Source organism: Cannabis sativa, chromosome 9 (genome assembly GCF_029168945.1).
Source record: "Cannabis sativa cultivar Pink pepper isolate KNU-18-1 chromosome 9, ASM2916894v1, whole genome shotgun sequence".
Classification (NCBI taxonomy): Eukaryota; Viridiplantae; Streptophyta; class Magnoliopsida; order Rosales; family Cannabaceae; genus Cannabis; species Cannabis sativa.
In genome coordinates, this window is record NC_083609.1 from 5,358,985 (window position 1) to 5,379,534 (window position 20,550).

Below are 20,550 nucleotides of genomic sequence, written 5' to 3' on the forward strand. Positions count from 1 at the left end.
TTCCATAACATTCCCGAAATTTTTTTAAGTGCATAGCAATACAACAAATGGGTAGAGTTTTTCCTTATATTTCCACACGATCAATCAAACCCGAACCTACTTCCCTACGGATGAATATCTAAGATATTCAAACTCCACTAACATAATATATGACTATATGATATATTAATCAAAGTTAATGAAATACCTTAGTCCAAATAGCATAGGAACGTAAGTTCATCTTGGGTGGCCACTTGTATGACATCTTCGGAAGTTATGTAGATGTGAACTCGGTAGAATAAAGATGGGTTGACAGGAACCCTCACAAACTCATTTTTACCTTTTACTCTCATATATTCCAAGAACATGGCCTGAAGAGAAATATGAGTCTTGTCAAGTACCTCTGCAATGAATTTCTCATAGGATTTAGTGGAATGAAGATGTTCCACTATCTTCTCTTTTCCTTTACATTTCTCTTTCCCCTTCGAGTTGTTTGAACTATGAAGCTTCTTAATTAGAGAACCCTACATAATTACAAGTAAAATTGTAATACAATTCATATATAATTTAACATTAATGTAAATACAAGTAAATTATTCCATACCTCTTCAGTCAAAATCAATTCCCTAGGCCAAGGAACCAATTTGTTACATGCATCACAAACATAGCGTATTGCACCTCTTGGATATGGGATTTCACATTCCACTTGAATAACTTGTGTGATTTGAACCGTGCATAATCATTTGTAATTATGTCACCATGATATGAAAAGTAACCAAGCACTCGATTATGACACCCTCAGCCACAACATTGTCAATGTTATCCGAACATAATTTTACACTTTGACTTACATCCTCATAGTCCATTGGTTCTTGGTGTTCATAGTTGCCACTCGGTTCTTGGTGTTCATAGTTGCCACTCGGTTCTTGGTCTTCATTTTCCAAGGGTTGTTCTTGTTCTTCATAGATGTCGGTCGGTTCTTGGTCTTCATTTGCCAAGGGTTGTTCTTGTTCTTCATAGATGTCGGTCGGTTCTTGGTCTTCATGTCGCTGTTCATTTATATATTCATTGTCTAAGGCTTGAAGCTCTTCTGTTTGTGCATTTTTTTCTGCTTTTAGCCTTTCAATTTCAGCTTTTAATCTTTTGATTTCAGCGACATGTTCACTATCGACATTGACCTCAACTCTTTTCTTTCTTTGAGTTCTACCAAACACGGTAGAAATCTTGGCAAATGACCTGCAACATAATGTACCAACTTAGTTAGACTCTAAAATATATATATAAAAAAAAAGAAGTAATATGACTCAATTAAAGAAACATCATACCCGGCGGCTCTAACACGACACGGGTGCTCGGGGTGTGCCTAAAGCTTGCGTTAAGATATCATTCCGACCCTTAGCTTCGATTTCACCAGTACTAACTTTCTCTTTTAATTCATTCTATGAAACAAACCAATGACAAAGTTAGTAACAAAAATAAATGTTATTGTTTTTTCTTACCATAATTGACATACTTACTATTTTCTGCTCAATTTCCTTGTCATATTCTGCGATCAAAATATTGTTCTTTGTCCGTGCTCTCATCCAGAGTTGGTATCTCTCAACATTGTCAAAAATAAATGTGATTACGCACGTAACCTTTCAATACCTTCATATTTCGTTCAAATGGATACATCCATCTCGCCCAAACTGGCCCACACAACTTCGCTTCTCTTACTAGATGGACCATCAAATGTATCATGATGTCAAAGAATGATGGAGGGAAATATTTTTCAAGATTGCATAGAGTTTTAACTATGTCATCATGCAATGAATTCAATTTCTTCATTTCTAATTCTTTCCCACACAATTGATTAAAGAATATGCAAACCTTTGTCAAAGTTTGTCGAACTTTTTTAGGTAAGACTGATCGAATGGCAATTGGAAGTAATTGTTGCATTAACGTGTGACAATCATGCGATTTCATACCCATTAACTTTAATTCTTCCATACACACTAAGTTTCGAACGTTAGATGAATACCCATCAGGCACTTTCATCTTTGCAAATGAGTTGCATACGGCTTGTTTCTCTTCTTTAGACAATGTGAAAGCTGCAGGAGGTAAATATGTACGTTTGCCTTTATCCACAGGTGCCAAACTGTGTCTTATACCCAACTCAACAAGGTCTAAACGACTAGACAAACCATCTTTACTTTTACCAGGGATGTCAAGTAACGTACCGACAATGCTTTCACACACATTCTTTTCTATGTGCATGACATCCAAACAATGTCTAACAAGTAAATCTTTCCAGTATGGAAGACGGAAGAAAATCGATTTTCTTTGAAAACATCCATTGGGGTTTCTCTTTTTCTTGCCCTTTCCATACTTGAAATCTATTTTCTCAACTTCTTCAAAATTTGTCGCCACGAAAGTGGCAAAGGTGCAACTTCTCGTTCTAGCGTCGAATGCTTGTTTTTATTTGTCGGGGTGACTTAGGGGCAAATATCGTCTATGGCCCATGTAACACATTTTGCGTCCATTTGACAACCGACGAGCTCGTGTATTGGTACAACAAATAGGACAACCTTCATAGCCTTTTGTGCTCGACACGATAGATTACTATACGCGGGAAATCATGCGATCCCACAACCCACGGCCTTCAACTTAAAAACTTCTTTCTTAAAACCATCGTATGCATCGACACCATCTTCGTACAACTCTTTCAAGTCATCGACTAATGGTGCCAAATAAACATCGATATCATGTCATTTGTTTAGGCCACGAAATCATTAGCGATAACATCGTAAATTTCCTTTTCATCACCAACCAAGGAGGAAGGTTGTACATAACAAGAAACACGGGCCATGAACTATATTACTTGCTAAGAGATCTATGTGGATTTACTCCATCGGGTGATAGACCAAGCGTAGATGTCTTGGATTCGAGTACGAAGTCTGGATTCAAATAATTTACTTTTTTCCAAACTGTGAATCAGCGGGATGTCGATTTACGATGCTTTCACTCGCCTTTTCTCGTGCCATAATAAGTTTTCGCGGTTTTACCGCACTTCGATAGAGCCGCTTGGCAGTCGCGGAATTAAAGGCATGTACCACAAGACTTTCTCTGGAATAAGTTTTCGGATCTCCTTACTCTTGTTCGGCTTGTACGTGGCAAACCACATTCGGACAAGTGTCCATGTGGGCATGCTCTTTACGATATAAAATGCAATCATTTGGACATGCATGAATCTTCTCATACTTCAACCACTATCGAACTTAAAGTTTTCTTCACCTCATATGTCGACTACGGAAAGCAATTTTCCATCGGCGGGATCTCTTTAAAGCGGATAGAAATTGACTAAAACACTTATCACTTACTCCATTCTCAAGCCTTTATGTTATAAAATTTCACCATAGTTGATAGTCGGCGTTTTTCACAACCACTAAATAACGACTTATACGCATCTCTAACCATGCTTTATCAAATTTTTCGGGATCATGAATAAACTCTTCTTGAGCATCGTCGAAGCAATTCGTAGGATGATCATCACGATCATTACTTTCAAAATGATCATCGACCCCTCGCCTACCTAACGGATATGGGTCTCCCTTCATCGATTCCCATGCCAATACCATTTAGTATAACTTTTATCGATTCCACGACAAAATACATGATTCTTTAACATGGTAATATTTCCTTTTGATATATTACCACAATCGACATACAAGGACAGCGAATTTTTTCAGGATCGCTACAATTCTTTAGGGCAAACTCTAAAAAGTTATTAAATCCTTCTACGAATTGTGGGGTTTCTCTCTTCTCTTCCATCCATGACTTATCCATTTTAAAAATAAAAATAAAATTCCTAACAAACAAGATTGAAATAAAAAACTTACAAGTTGCTAGAAAAATTTAAAGCACACTTAGTAATTAAATATTAAAACACATGTTCGTTTAAGAATCCTAAAAAAAATTGGCCATAGTTTCCCCTATTTCTACAACATTTCTCAAATTAATAACTATCCCAACAATGCACGCAAGTAAATCGGATAACAAGAAAAATTAATCAAAATAGCATTTAACAATATAATAATTGTCACCCATTCAAAATGGCAGTACATTTATATCGCAGAATCTACTTCACTATGGATGAATATCTAACATATTCAAACTCCTCTAATAGCTTTAGAATTAGTAAAATAAGGAGTGTAAATATCAGCGAACAGAACCAACCTTGTCTTAGCTCCTTGAAAGCTTTTCAGAAACTTCACCTTTCTCTCATCATCTGTTGTAATTAAATTAAATTAGAATTTCGATCAACTCGGCTCATTCAATGACAGGGAGAACAAAACTCAGTACAGCAAAAGCAAAAGCATTTAAAGAAAACTCTGGAGTGAAAATACAAAATTGGTACATCGTGGGGTGCACATTAGAATTTCAATAAAAGAAAATATTGACTCTAAATTTTTCTTTGCATAGCTCTTCATAGTTCTTTTTCAACAATAGAAAGAGGACATCCTAATATGGTACCCACCAGCCCATACAATGGAATCATTCCACATGAAATTTGGTCCTTTTGTATAAGATAGATAGATATGGTGAATGGTAATGATACTATCATTTCCATTAAATGGGCGGGGCCCACTAGAGTATGCAAATCAACATATGGTGTGATATTACATTTATAAACCATATAAATATAAATATAAAAACAAAGTAGAATTGAAAGGGTGAAACAGGCCCTCCATTTCATGCACACATGTATGAATATATAATATGTATACATAAATAATTTGGCAACCCTATGTACCTACCATATATACCAATGTTTAAAAAATTGTGGTGGGATATCACATCGGTCACAAAAGACAAAAACCAAATAATGGCTCTTCTATCTGTGAGAAATGCCATTTTTCATGTTTTATTTATGTAGACTTTAATTCTTGATTAATGACAATAAATAGAGAGGGCGTGGATGATGATGGTGTAATGCATTGTCAAAATATATTTAGATATTCTAAATCCCATTTTTTTTTTTCAGAAAACATATAACTACATAATAGATATATATAGATAGATAGAGTGATTAGAGAGTTGGAGTTGAGTTCATTCCCCATTTGGGCAAACCAATCTGTGTGGAATATACACAAGGAATCCGGTAGCATATACTAATATTGCACATGGAGGTTGCATTGAAATGAAATGACCAAACAAGGAATAAGTGTTAATTACTTAACCAAACAAGTGAGAAGAATGAGATTATTATGCATGACAAATAGTCCATTATATATAATAGTGTTGGGTTTACAATATCATCAACAAAAAACTATACCACTTTTCTTCACATAATCATCATAATGGAAAGGCTTGAGCTTAGGAGGAACATCACATGTATGTTCATTTTCACATGCCAATATTCTAACTACTCTTCAACATCATCCTCTTTAGATGAGACATAAATATTATTTCTCAGGGTCAAAGCTTGTTCTTACTATGCATTTATATTTGTATGGGGATGTTTCTCTCATGATTTAATATATTATGTACAATTTTTAGGATAAGAGTGATGGGGGATACAAATATCCAATTGATTTTTGGATAAGCATCCAATCCAATACTATACTTTAGTATTTACTTCCCAGTACCGCCACACCTTTTTAAATCTTGTCGAAGTCATACAATTTATTTTCAAGCAGATACTATACCAAATATAAATATCTTTGTGTGTAAAGGAAATCATACAATAAAAATTGTTCCATATTTGAATCAAATAAATTAATTACCAATTTAGTCATCTTCTCAAGAGTAATATAAATATATAAATTGTATTGCAACAATTTTCAACCATAGATTATTATTACTGTATACCTTTCTTAAAGTTTTTCATCAACTAATAGAAAATATATCAAGAAAAACACCAAAAGAGGGCACATTTCGAATACATGTATATGTTTAATAAAAGAATGAATAAGTTTTCAAATCTTGACAAAGCGAAATTTGAAAAAAAAAATGAAAATAAAAAAACCGGCAAGAAAATTTAGGAGCGAACGAGAACTTACCCTTACTACGTTACGAGCTTCACGGTAATTTACGAAGTTAACGCATACGTTTTTAAGTCTCATTGCCCAATCTTGTTTGATCGAAGACCACATATTAATCTTATAATAAACCTCGATCATTAGACATATTTTCCAAGCGAGTGTATTACGGTTTCCAAAGGAATATATTATTATTATTATATAACATAAAGGAATGTTTGGAAAAGTTGCGAGAACAAATGCAGGAATGATACTGCTTTATTATATATTCAATGAAAATAGAGAATATATCTCTTACAGTAGAAAAGAAACAATATTGAGTATGAACTCTTACCGTGGTAGAGAGCAAGAGCCCTCCAATGTCGATTGGAGTGGATGGAATGCAGGTTTGAAATGGGGTTAATTTTGGGTTTGGGCGAGGATTTAGACGAGAGGTTTGGGCGAGAGGGTTTGCGTGAGGGTTTGGGCGAGGGTTTTAAGGTTTGGGCGAGAGGGTTTTACGGGTTGTACTTATGTCAATCGGCAGAGCCGGAGATAATGGTTGAAGTTTTGGGATTTTAGGGATGACCTTTTATCCCGGTTATTAGTTAAAAACGGGATAAAAGGGTTTCACACTAAACCCTTTTATCCGGTTTTTAACTAATAACCGGGATAAAGGTTTCACTAAAAAAATTTATCCACATTTGGCAAACTCATAAAAATCGAATCTTGAAATTATTTTTTTGCCTTTAATATTTTTTTTAACTTTCTACCATGAGAGCCCTTGTCTAAAAAATATTTCTTTGCATATTTGAGGCGCCAAATCTAAAAGTGGGATAAAAGTCTTTATATATCTTTTATCCCATTTTTTATTTTTGTTAACTAAAAAAGTGGGATAAAAGGTCCCCTTTCTTGTAGTGATTTTTAAGCAGTATCGCTAGTTAATCATAATAACACGGCTAGAAAATACTAGTATCTAGTAACAAAGCTCTAATTTTAATTATATATGGTGTCAATTTAAAAATATATTATATACGTACTTGATTTATTTTATACATATGTAAAATAAAAAATTTAAACTATATATTGTAAGTAAATTATTCTTATAAATTCTCATAAATTTAATTACAATGTCCTAAAATTATTTTTTTCTTAAAATTGCTTGAAATTTCATGTTTTTTTCGAAGTTTTGTTATTAATTCATTTCTATTTATATGTAATTTATAGATATTACGATGTAAAAAAACAAAATGAATAATTTTTCTACTACAGATTCTTTAAAATTTTATTATCTAGTTATCTTTCAGTATTTTAAATGCTTTTTGGAATGACGATAATATTAATTGTTTGGAAGAGATTCTCTCTTCCTTTTTCATTCTACATGAGTAGTTCTAATAAAAATAAAATATCTAGTGGGTGTACCAAAAAATCACTAAAAATAAATAAATAATAATTTTATATGCACTAACTCATGATAAGCAAATAAAGTACAACAAAAATCATTACCATTAAATAAATGCTTAAAATTATGTCCTCACATTTAAGGACAAAAGTTTCAATTACCTCAAACAATCAATATTTATATGGAAGAAAAGTAAGAGGAGAGAGAGCGAGTGAGAGAAAAAAGGTAAAAGAAAATATACATATATTATTATTGTTTCAAAATTAACTATGATATTTCTTAATTTGTAATTTTCATTCTTTATACAAATAATTTTTGTTCTTTTTCTTGGTGATATATAATAATTGGTAGCGAGAACTTTACATATATATTATTAATATGAAAATTTGAGATTTATTAATACATTTTATTTAATTAAATGTCCTTTTTTTTTGGCTCATATCAGGAGAGGAGGATTTATTTTAATTTATTTTTTTTTTTGACAAAGTGATTAAAATCACTCATGAATTTACGACGTCCACGTCCGCCACCGGTGCTGGAACCTCCTCGAACCAGGATAGCTCATCGTCTAACCGCAGAGCATGCTTTGCCAACCATGAGCCGCTAAAATCTTAGAGCGAGCCTCATAAATGATTAGGTTACTTTCAGATTACAAGTTATTTATTATTTATTTTTATTTAATTTCCAAATTAATCACAACCATTTAATAGTAATCTAATAGCTTAAAAAAATGTATCCATGATTACAATAAAAATATAATCATTGAAACCTCACCTATATATATATTAATTATAAAAGTACAAGACACTTTTATCCTTGTTGCATGTACTTTTTTTAACAATGAACATACTTGCTGTAATTGGGAATTTCTATTTATTACCAATTAACTAGTGATATAATACATGTAAAAGTAAAGCGAATATAAATCCATTTTAAAATTCTTTCTAAAACTCATACAATCTGAAGGAATATTATTATTTGCCATGGGACGGTATATATGTTGATAAATATAATATATTAATTAGGATTATTTATTTTAATAAAAATGATGATTTAGCAAGATATAATTTTTGGGATCTATTCCTTGCCACTTGCACGGAAATTAAGCCATGAACGTCAGCATGGTGACCTAATAAACCATACGTAATAATATAACAGAGAATTTACGTTTGAACAAAACTATAGACGTACGTACACACGTAACAAAACTTCAATCAAATTTCCTTCGTGTGAAGGATATGAAAGTGTGGTGTGTGGCAGTGAGAGTAGAAAAATGCGACATATTAGGTGAACTTAATTATTAAAAGGGCTAAATAATTTTTTAAGTGTATGTACACATATTTTTATTTATTTATAATTTTTGTACGTAAAGATCTTTGGAGAGTTTTATTAGGGGTGGTAAAACGGATTTTGACACGGTATACGAACACGAACACAAATTTTACGAGTTAGGGTCGGTAAAATTAGACACGGGTCGACATGACTTAACGCGAAATAAAAACAAGTCAAACACGAGACGACCCGCTTAACACGATTTTTTTAAATATAATAAAATAAAAAAGTTATTAATAATATAATTATATAAAAATATAAATTTAGTGATTTAATGTTAAGTTAAAAAAAATTTAATTTAATTTTTTTAACATGAAATTAAAAATATTTTAAAATTTTTAATTTTTGTTATTTATATAACAAATGTTATACTATATAAATGTATATAAATTTTTTAATGGAATATTTAAATTTATAATTTTTCTCTATAACTCCAGTTTCAATAATAGCAAAACAGGTTACAGTGGGTCGACACGAACACGACACAATTTTTTATGGTCGGGTTAGGTTGAGAAAATTAGACACGTCAAAATATATGAATCGACACATCTGACACAAAATATAAAAGCGGGTCAAATAATATATGACACAAACACGATACGATGACACGTTTTTCCACCGTTAAGTTTTATTTCCACTTCACAAAATTTGTGATATTGATAATTTATTAAGAGAAAGTAAAAAAAGATAATGTGAAAAATGAATAGAATTTAGTAAATGTTTAATAAAGAAAAATTATGAATTATTTATTAATTTCTTAAAAAATTATTTAATATTAACAAAAATTTTATCATAACAACTATTTTAACAGTTATATATGATTAATTTTCAAAAAAAAAAACAGTTATATATGATTATGTTTTTATAATTTAGATTTGTAAACTTTTTAAAAATGTAACTATAAAAAAATGTAACATTGCTTTGCAAGAGTCACAGTAGAAATATTTTTTGCTACTTCAATGGGCAAGCGCCACCGCCAAAACCCTGCCAAATTCTGATAGGCCACATATTAGAGCAATGCGTTGATACTCCTAGGTGAACTTATGAGAATGGGATAAATAATTTTTAAGTGTATGTAAACATATATTTATATACTTATAATTTGTGTGTATATATATATATATTTTTAGAAGGATTTTTTTTTTCTTCTGAGGGAATCCAAAGCCACTATTTGGTCCTTAATATTTGGCCAATAGTGTAGAGTAGGTTCATTTTAAATCCAATTGATTCTAGCACCTCTACTCTTTTTAGCTAGCTGTGTTATAAAAAAAAAAAAAAAATAGACACAGTCGTAAATACTTTGTGAAGAAATGAAGTCAGCTCATCCTAATTAGAAGTGCATTGTTTTCATAAAGATGTTGTGGTCCCAAACTGTTATGGAGCAATCATAAAAAAAAATTATTTCCTTTGTCCTAATTTCAGTATATTCTCTTTTTTTGTTGTAATCAATTTTCTAATTAATGAGCTAATGGCTCATGTTATTTTGTGTGTTATCATATTTGTCTATAAAAGGGAAGGGCTCTCAACATTTTTTGAGCTCAAAGAATTATAAATCAATTATACTCTAAAAATTTGACTTGGTATCAGAGCTCCCATGTCAAAAAGTAGCCAACTAAACACTTTCAGCAGATTAACCCTACTACTCAATAGACTGCTACAGTTGTGACCTCCACAAATGTTGGAGTAAGGTCCATATCAGCTCTCAGCTCCATAACTTCATCCCTCGTCACTTTAGCACACTCAACTAGTCTTTCTCATTGAAATTAGATATGAAAAACTATATTTATGGAAGACAGTGGTTTCTACCATTATAAGAGGATATAGGCTTGATGTTTAAATAGTTTTAACATCTGACCACCTAAATTTATTTTTACCGGTACTGGAGAAACTAAATCTAAAGTTGCAAATATACTCAACCTCAAGTATGAGAAATGGATCATCAATGACCAGTTGGTTATGGGTGGTTGTACAGCTTTATGGCAGAGACTATTGCTATTGAAGTGATGGAATCATCAACTGCTGCTGGAATATGGTCTGTGTTGGAACAGTTGTATAGTGCTCATTCAAAGTCTAAAATGAATGACACACGCACCCTAAAACCACAAAAAAAGGGAGTACCTCCATGCAGAGTACTCATTAAGGTAGAAGAAAAATTAGACAATTTCTCTTGCTCTAGCAGGCGAACCTTATCAAGAATCTCAGTTGGTAACTAATGTGCTTTTTGGCCTTACATGTCACTGATCTAATCATTGTTCTATAGATTGAAGCTCATTCTAAAACCACATGGCAAGAGCTTCTTCTCAGCTTCGACAACAATGTTGAAAGGTTGCAAACAGGCATTAATGTATCTAAAATTCTCAATAATATGATAGATCCACAAGCAAGCATTACTAAAGAGGAATTTTTGCGTCAGTCAATGCATTTGGTCAAACTTGTTGACTGATACAAAAGTCAATAATCTACACTTTTTTACTTCAGTTGGTCACCGTCACAAATAATGATTTATTAGTGTCGGCATGTATCTCCGACTAAAATAAAAACTGAAGAAAACACTACAAGAAAAAACAATTTTACTGGCAAATTTTCTCACTAGTAAAAGTATACGTATCTCGTTGGTATAGTTTTGCCAGTGACATTTTGCACCGGCAAAGGATGTCGACAATGATTCATCGACATAACAAGTTTTATCGGTGAATCAACTTAACTCGCAAAGTATTTATACCGACAAATTTAGTTGTTGTAATAAGTTCATCGCTAGCAATTTGTTGTCGGCTAAGGGGTCCATGACGACATTTTGTCAGCGAGACATGGCGTCGGCAAAATGTTGGCACCAAATTATCATCTACTCTACATTTAACTGCGAAAGTTTTGTCGGTGCATTAATGTGCCGGGAAAACTTGGGCAATAAAAAATTATTTTAGTTTGGCGGCGCTACATAGTTTGCTGGTAAAACTATTTTTTTTTTTAATATTTATAGTTATAATAAAATTAAAATTAGAATTATGATAATAATTAATAAATATAATCCAAAATATATTATAAAACTGAAATTTATATTGTAATTACAAAATTATATAAATTGTCTAAAACTAAATAAAAGTATATTTAGTTTAAAAACATTAATATTATTTATACTGCAAACTAAAAAAACTACAAGTCTATAGCATCGTATTCGTCATCATCACGGGGATGGGTAGTTTGTGAAGAAGACCCAACACCAGGAGGCCAAAATAGTGGAATCGGTGGAATTAGAGGTATTGGGGGCATCTAAAATTCTAGAACAGTGTTGGCCAATTGCATCATTTGTTGCTGAGATATGCTCATGATTTGATTTTGAGTCTGCATCATTTGTTGTTGTCACTCGTTCTGTGCTTCCTGCTCTTTCACCCTTCGCATCAGGGCCTCATATTCCTCCCGGGTGACAATGGGTTGCCCAGAGGGACCTGCCCTCTTTGTCCCCATCCTAAGTCTTGGCAACTGGCCCATCCCTTCAAGTGGCGTGACTGCTTACCCAGCACATGTGTCATAACAGGCATGTATGCGGGAAATTGCGTGGGGTCGACATTGTATATTGTCGCGGGAAATTGGGTGGGGTCGATATTGTACTGTCGCGGGACATTGGTCAGCTCTGGTTGAATTTCACGAATCTCAACCATTTTGGCCTAAGAAAATTTGAACAAACTATTAAAGTTAAATAGAAATTAAAATATAGAACGAGGTTATTAAAGATATAAAATTACTTACATGCAGTTGCTGTGTGTGTTCATCGCGCAATTTATTGTTCTTACAGTGGAACTTTGTAAAAGTGTTCACAACACTAGAAAGTTCCCCCGTCTAGGGATCAACCTATTTGTATACAATATGAAAAATTAGAAAAATATTATTCAAAAAATATAAATTTTTAGACAAATTAGTATGTTAAAAACATCATACCCCGCTCACGATGTGGCCAACTATGGTCTTAAACCCCCATTCACCTTGAATCTTCATCTATCCTCAGTTTTTCGTATTTTTTTGGCTCTTGCCTATACTTTAAAGTAAATTTATTGTTAGCAAAATGAGCAAAAAATCATAAGTTAATAGATATTCAATTTTTACTTACTCTTTTAGTTTTTTCCAGTATGCAATAACCTCTGCCTACACCTCTGGTGTCACCATATCTAGATGTGATCCCCTACTCACTTCCACCTCTCTATATTTCTGAATATTCTCCTTCCACGCCTTTTTCGTATCCGCTCTCGAGTCACATATAACCCTTTAGACATTAATTTAACAGCATAATCCTCGAACATAGGATTATTAGTTGGGAAGTTTGAAAAAAATAAACATTAAAGTCATATATATTTTTTGTATAATAGTTTAGTTTGATCTATTGCAATAAAAATTTGAATGTTACAACTAATTTGTCCCACATAGTCTAAATGATTGTCTCTTTCACGTCCTCAAACTCAAACTTGTTCAAAAGAATAGTATTGTGAACAAGAAACTTGATATAATTGTTAAATATGTTGCCATATAATCGTCTACTAGGGCCTCTGTTCCCATATGAAATCTACACTTATTTTAGGGTAAAATTTTAAATGGGTACAAAAGGGAAAGTGTGAAACCCTAATTTTAACAATCATATTTATCTCTCATCTTTGTGCAGCTTCCCCTCTCTTCCTCGTGCGGCGCCGAAGGCCAAATCTTCACCTTCGGCGATCGAATCCCCAACCCCAAGAAACCCAACCCTGAGAACCCAAATAACCTTTCTCCCTTCCTCGCCTCTCTCTCTCTCTCTCTCTCTCTCTCTCTCTCTCTCTCTCTCTCTCTCTCTCTCTCTCTCTCTCTCTCTCTCTCTCTCTCTCTCTCTCTCTCTCTCTCTCTCTCTCTCTCTCTCTCTCTCTCTCTCTCTCTCTCTCTCTCTTCTGCTTTCTTCGGCTCTCGATGCAACCACGGCCAGGCCATAACACCATTTTGTTGGAAATTATTTTACCAGGATCTTAGATCTACTCACAAGTATGTTTATTAACATCCTAAATATGAACTTTCTAAAACGATGAAATAAACACATATAAAGTTAAAGAAACCTTACATTGGGTGCAGCGGAATATAATGACTCCTTCCGTTCAGATATCTAGCCCTTGATTCCTTTCTGTAGCAGAGCATTATCAATATCTGAACCTGGATCTCTTTCTCTGAATCCTTGATGCTGAAACTCCTTTGCTGATGATCTTTCTTCACGATCTTCCTCACTATGATTGAGGTATCACTTGATGTGTGTGGGCACTACTCTAATCACTAAGGATTTCGAAATTCAAAGGAAGAAGAAAGAAGAAGTGGTAGCTAAAGATAGGGAGAGAGAAGGCTCAATTTTTCTGATTCAGAAAGTCTGAAGAAAAGTGCAATTTTCCTGAAGCCTTCACTATCTATTTATAGCATTCCACTAGGGTTAGATTTGAATTATATGGCATTAAAATAATGAAAAAATCAACTTAAAATAGCTACAAAGGTGGCCGGCCATACACTTAGTGGATTGGGCCTTGTTTTTGCAATTTTGCAATTTTAACACCTTTTGTATCTGATTTTCTCAAAAATGCCAATTTCCTAAATCAACCATTTAAATGCCAATTCTAACTATTTAATAACTATAAATAATTATTAAATAATATTGTCATTTATCATATTTATTAATTGAACCATACAAAGTATCATAATTAACAAATATGCCCCTATAAACTCTTTCTTTACAATTTCGCCCTTACTTAGTGAAAATTTCACAAATAGACATAGTCTAATTTGAGAATTATAATTGATTAATCAAAACCAATTACATGAGTCTTACAAGCAATATTATCTCAACTAGTGGGGGGACCATGGGTCTATATAACCGAGCTTCCAATAAGTAGATCAAGAATTTAGCACTAAAATTCACTAACTTATTAATTCTTCGTTGAATCCACGCATAGAACTTAGAATTGCACTCTCAGTATATAGAATGCTCTATATGTTCCACCATATAGACACATCATTAGTTATCCATTGTTATAATCCTAATTTGATCAATGATCCTCTATATGAATGATCTACACTGTAAAGGGATTAAATTACCGTTACACCCTACAATGTATTTATTCCTTAAAACACTTGACCCCGTATAAATGATATTTCAGCTAATGTGAAATGAGTACTCCACCATTTATGTTCGTTTGGTCAAGCTCGAAGGAGATCATCCTTTGCTTACTATTCGCCAGATAGAAGCTAGATTCCATGTTTATGCTAGCGCTCCCACTCAATTGCACTACCGTGTTCCCAAAATGTACGTATCACCCTGACCTAAAAGTAGGCTTAACTAACAAATCAAAGAACACGAATAGCCTCTCGAGATTGAGCCTAATCATATCAGGATTAAGATCATTTGATCTAGGATCAACTAGGCGATATTGACTTGAATAGATATTACGGTAAGTTTAATAAATCTAAGTCAAAGTTCAATATCGATCCCTTCCGATGCATACTCCATGCATCCAACCTGAGCTTTACTTTAACCAATGTTCTGGAAAGAACATAGTATTTCTCCAAATACAAGTAAACTCTTGTTGTAGATTATCATATCAGTAAAACCCTGTGTCTGATAAATCTAGGAAACTTTATTCACATAGTCATGTTTACTTTCCAATGTGTTGACGGCACAATAAACAGGATCAAGTATGTGAAAAGGGTTTCAGATGAATTTATACATTTTGTACATATAATCATGAAATAAATCATGTGAACCATGCAACATTAAATGTTATTTCTGATCTATATTAATAAGCAAATCTGATTATATTGAAATGAGTTTTATTTAGAGCATAAAACCCAACACATTTCTGCTGTCTTGGTGGAGCTCGTCAGAGCTGAAGTTCCACGGCTCCGATTGAGCCACCTTTGAGTTATGTTAAGTCAAAGAGTGGCAGAAACGAGTTCCACTCGTCGTGGGCTTCTAGATCCCGAGCTTCATGTCTCCATGCATCATTTTTAATTAGAGATAGCCATTGTGCACGGTGGAGATCCAAACTCCAGAGTTTGGGAAACCACTATAGTGGAGGATTATGCCTATTTCGGTATAATTTTTATTACGATGGATTTTTTTTTGTTTAATAATTATCTGTATTTAGCTATTATATTTTTGGAATTAATTTGCTTGTATTGAGTTCACTGTAGGCATTTTTATTTTGTATTGGCGGTAAAATTGATAATTTTTTATGAGAATTGTACTAGAATGCCTTGGAATATTTTTTATGTATTTTAACAAGTTTTTAAAGGTGAAAAATCTTCATTTTACCGTCGTTATATTTTATAAAATTGAACAGGATGTTAATGAGTTGTTCTAAAGTTTGGTAATTTTGGAATTACTTAAGACTATCTTTAATGATTTTTTTTTTTTTCGAAAAATGCTACCAATTAGTTTCGGTTGTAAAGCGACACTAAAGGAAAAAATATATATATACACAAAACAATTTTTAATGGATATTACTCATTAATGGGTACTAAATAAATATAGTTTTCTTAACCAATATATAATTCACTAACATTACTTATATGATCTACTATTGGATGTCACTGTTGTTTACTGAATAAGTTGGAATAAAACAATCTGAGTCACATTTTTTTCTTTTGTGAAAAAGAATCTGATTCACCAATGGATCGAGCAAGGGGAAATTAAAGCGAAATGTAAATGCAGGTTCAATACAAAAAAGGATCAGAATTTGCATGTTAGACCAAGTCCTACCTGGACAACCTTATCTGTGGTTGTGGAGATAAGTAATTAATATTCATTCTAGTTCTCTTTAATAATTTTCTCATATCTGAAGACTGAATTGTGAATATCACCTTTCACTTTTTGAACCAACTTTTATACCCTCAATTATTTTGTAGAATTGATGCCTTTAACTTAAAGATGTAGTGATTCTATCTACTTATTAATGTAAAAGGTAAAAGGAGAACATTGTTATTAGGCATTATTTGTGTCGATTACATTTTAGAGATACAACTCGTTAGTGATATTCTTTAAAAAACTATTACATTAAATTATATGAAACTTGATAGTTAATTGCACCAATAATGTAAAGCCCGCTTACTTAATTTGGAAATTATCAGTTAATTATGATTAATTATGAAATTATTTATAGCTATTTAAATAATTTATTACTGTTATTTATGGAATTCAGAAATGCATGGTTATGTGATTCAGTAGTTTTCATAGTTTGCATTTCCAGTGCCCGGTATTTTGGAACTCGGCGTTTGGCTCAGTAGAAATCACAACTTAGCATGTTATTAGTTTGGGACGGGTTTTTAGACATTGGGAATGTCGGGAATGGCCGGGAATTTAGAATTTCCCAAAAATACCCCTTTAGTGATTTTTATGTGATTTTAGTGTGGAGGGGCAAAATGGTCTTTTTGCCCCAATGATTTTTTGTCTTTTAGTGACTTGTTTATTTGAAAATAAATGTTATTTGTTTATTTTATTGGCTGAAGTAAATGATATAAGTGGCTTTATTTTTATTATCTTCATTTCACAAAAAAAAAAAAATACAAAGTAAAGAAAAATAGAATTTTCAAAGAAACTCTCTCAAACTCTCTCTCTTTTATGGCCAAGGCTTGGCTGCAAGGGCTGGATTTTTCTGTGGTGATTCAAGCTTGGTTTGCAAAACTCTAGTGATTTCTTGATTGTGGTAGGTGTTTTCTAGCTTTCTTCTCTTATTTTCTTAGGAAAAGTTTGATAAATTGATGATGCATGCATGAGTTTGGCTGCTGTATTTTGTGGTTATTTTCTGAGGTTAAAAGCATGATTTTTAGTTGTTAATTAAGCTACTTGTGAAGTATGATTCCTAGGTTGAGCATGCTAAAGTTTTCTTATGCAAAAGTTTGGTTTTCAACATGGAAATTGTGTAATCTGTTGATGTATGGTTGTTAATGTTTTTGTTTGTTTCCAGAAGCTTAGTCATGCTTATTTAAGTAGAATTAACCAGGTTTGAATGCATGTTTGTGGGATTTGCTCAAGTTTGAGTTTAGAACTCAAAGCTTGAGCTTTAATGGCAAATTTTGTATTTGTGGTTTCTGGGTAGGTTTGATGCCTTGGAAATGTTATTTGGGATATATGGAATAGGTCTGGAAGGTTTGAATCAATTTGGGGTTGATTTGAGCAAGTTATGAAAATTTGATGTTGCTGCCTGCGAGGAACCGGAATTCCGGTTGTGCATCCGACTCGGATGGGGGTCCCGACTTCCAACCGGAATTCCGGTTGGGCAACCGGTCTACCGGTTGGGGAATTTTCAGAACCCGTGTTTTTCCTCGTTTTTATGTTTTAAGGGGTATTGCCATGCTTTTTATCGATAAGGAAACTTTTAGTTCCAAGTTTTAGTCCCCGGGAAGTGATTTAGCGTGTCACTCATAGTGTTGTGATTTTTATGGTTTAGGAGCCTGTAATCCGCCGCTCAGCTAAAGTTCCAGTCAGGTTGACCAGCACACCTGAATTCGGAATCCAGGTAAGATTAGTATAACAGTATGCATATGTAGATTACATGTTTAGCGTGCATGTAGGAAGCCTGTTAGATTACATTAGTTATGTATGTTGGCTTCGAACCATCCAACCTTGTCACGTCGGTACGAGTGGAGTATGACCCGGCGGCGGAGTATGACCGGTTCGACCGATCAGGCTGACACTTGGTTGGTGGTTCTGTACTATTGACGTATCCCGTCGGTACAGCCGGAGTATGACCGGCGGCGGAGTATGACCGGTTCAACCGATCGGGAGGATATAGTAACACGTCGGTACAGATGGAGTATGACCGGCGGCGGAGTATGACCGGTTCGACCGATCGAGTTGTTACGTGTCAATAGTACCGTCCCTATGAACGTTCGAACTCGGTACCATGTTGGACATGGCGGTAGTGGCTCGCATCGTGTTGGACACGGCGGTACGCGGACTCGCATCGTGTTGGACACGGCAGTTAGAATTATGTATGAGTAATATTATGCTTTTCTTACTGAGTCTGTCGACTCACAGTTTACGTTTATGTGTAGGTAAAGGCAAGGCTAAAGCTGATGGGCCGTGAGCGAGCTTGTGAAGATTGTACATGTCGGGGCGGTTAGGCCTGGAGCGTACGATCCTCGGGACAGCAAGGCTGATTTTTGTAACTGGTCGTTAGACGACCTTTATTTTGTGTATCAGTTAAACAATTAAAACTTTTTGTAAATAATTTTATAATCGGGATCCCGAGTCTTTTGTAATATTGTTTTATAAGTTTAATTAAAAAGCAAAATTTTAATTAATCACGTTTTTCCATAAACCTCGTTGATTAGCAACGAGCTGCACAGTACGTTTAAAAAATCACGTAATACGCCTATGGTAATTAGGGTGTTACAATTTGGTATCAGAGCCGCCAGGTTGTCTTTCGAAGATCGTCACGACATGTACAATCATCATCAGCAGTTAGCTCGTTTCACGGTTCAGTAAGCCTTTATTGCTTTAGTAGTTTATTTTATTCAGTTGTGAAAAAGAAAAGCCTGTTAGGAAGCATGTTAGTAGCCTGATAGTAGAATAGGCGCATGTTTCGTTTTTAATTTCCAAATTAAGCGGCATTAGTAAGCTCTCCTTGAATACGACCTGATATGCCAACTCTTGGTTTCGCAGGCGGTTCTAATCAGATGGACGCCAGGCGGACCACCAGGAGTCAGGGCAATTCAGTGGGGTCGAATCAAGGTCAGGGAGCTCAGTTTCCCCCGCCTCTTAGGGGCCGAGGTAGAGGTCCCCGAGGCAGGGCTCGTGGTCGGGGTGATGAGAACCCACCACAGGCTGCCCAGGCTCCCCCAGCCGATTAGGGAGCCCAGAATTGGGAGTTACGATTTGCGGAGATGCAAGCCCGGATTGAGGAGCAAGACCTCGAGATTCAGAGGTTGAGACAGCAGGGTGCTCCTGTAGTTCCAGTGCCCGTAGTTCCAGTGGCACCTGCCCCTGCTGCCCAGGCCGAGATAGTAGTGGCGGCCAATAGATTGGAACCTCTGTATGAGCGGTTCCGGAAACAAGCACCTCCGGTTTTCCTGGGAGGTCCGGACGTGATGAAAGCCGAGCAGTGGCTGACGGTGATCACCAAGATCTTGAACTTTATGGGTGTCACCAGTAACGACAGAGTGGTGTGCGCCACATTCCAGTTCCAGGAGGACGCTCTGGTCTGGTGGGACATGGTGTCTCAGATCCATGACGTCACCACCATGACCTGGGAAAGGTTCCAGGAACTCTTTAATGCAAAGTACTACAACGAGGCGGTTAGAAGCGCCAAGAGGAAAGAGTTCGCTCACCTGACCCAGCGTGAGAATATGAGCGTCACCGAGTATACGACTCAGTTTGATCGGTTGGCGAGGTTAGCCTCGGGAATTGTGCCGACCGACTTCAGCAAGAAGGAGAAGTATCTGGACGGGTTGAATGCCAGGATCAAGCATGACTTGATGATCACCACAGACGACAGCACCACCTATGCTCAGATGGTGGAGAAGGCACTGCGAGCTGAGGGCGCAGTGGGGTGTATGTCAGAATCAGCCAGTACTCCGGTTAGTGGCGGGGCTCCTACCCCTCCTGCATCAGGCTATAGCAGGGGGAGTAGTGGTTCGGCCATTGATCAGAGGAAGAGAGCACCCACTGCTTCCGGTGGCTCGAGTCAGAACAAGAGGTTCGGGGGAACCGAACGGAGGGAGTCGTCCCGGCGGTGCGAGACCCGATTCTCCTATCCCGAGTGCCCTAGCTGCAAGAGGCACCATCGGGGTGAGTGCAAAGGTCAGGGATGCTTTCACTGTGGCATGCCCGGACACTTCAAGAGG

At 35.0% G+C, this 20,550-nt stretch overlaps 1 long non-coding RNA gene across 1 annotated transcript; it reads right to left on the minus strand.

Annotated features, from left to right (window-relative positions):
• Positions 1-449: 449 nt before the first annotated feature.
• On the minus strand, positions 450-677 carry LOC133031400 (uncharacterized). The gene is made up of 2 exons (XR_009684669.1): positions 584-677; positions 450-503 (listed from the first exon to the last, which is right to left on the minus strand). It is a non-coding gene; the product is annotated as an uncharacterized LOC133031400 (long non-coding RNA).
• Between the last annotated feature and the right edge of the window lie 19,873 nt (positions 678-20,550).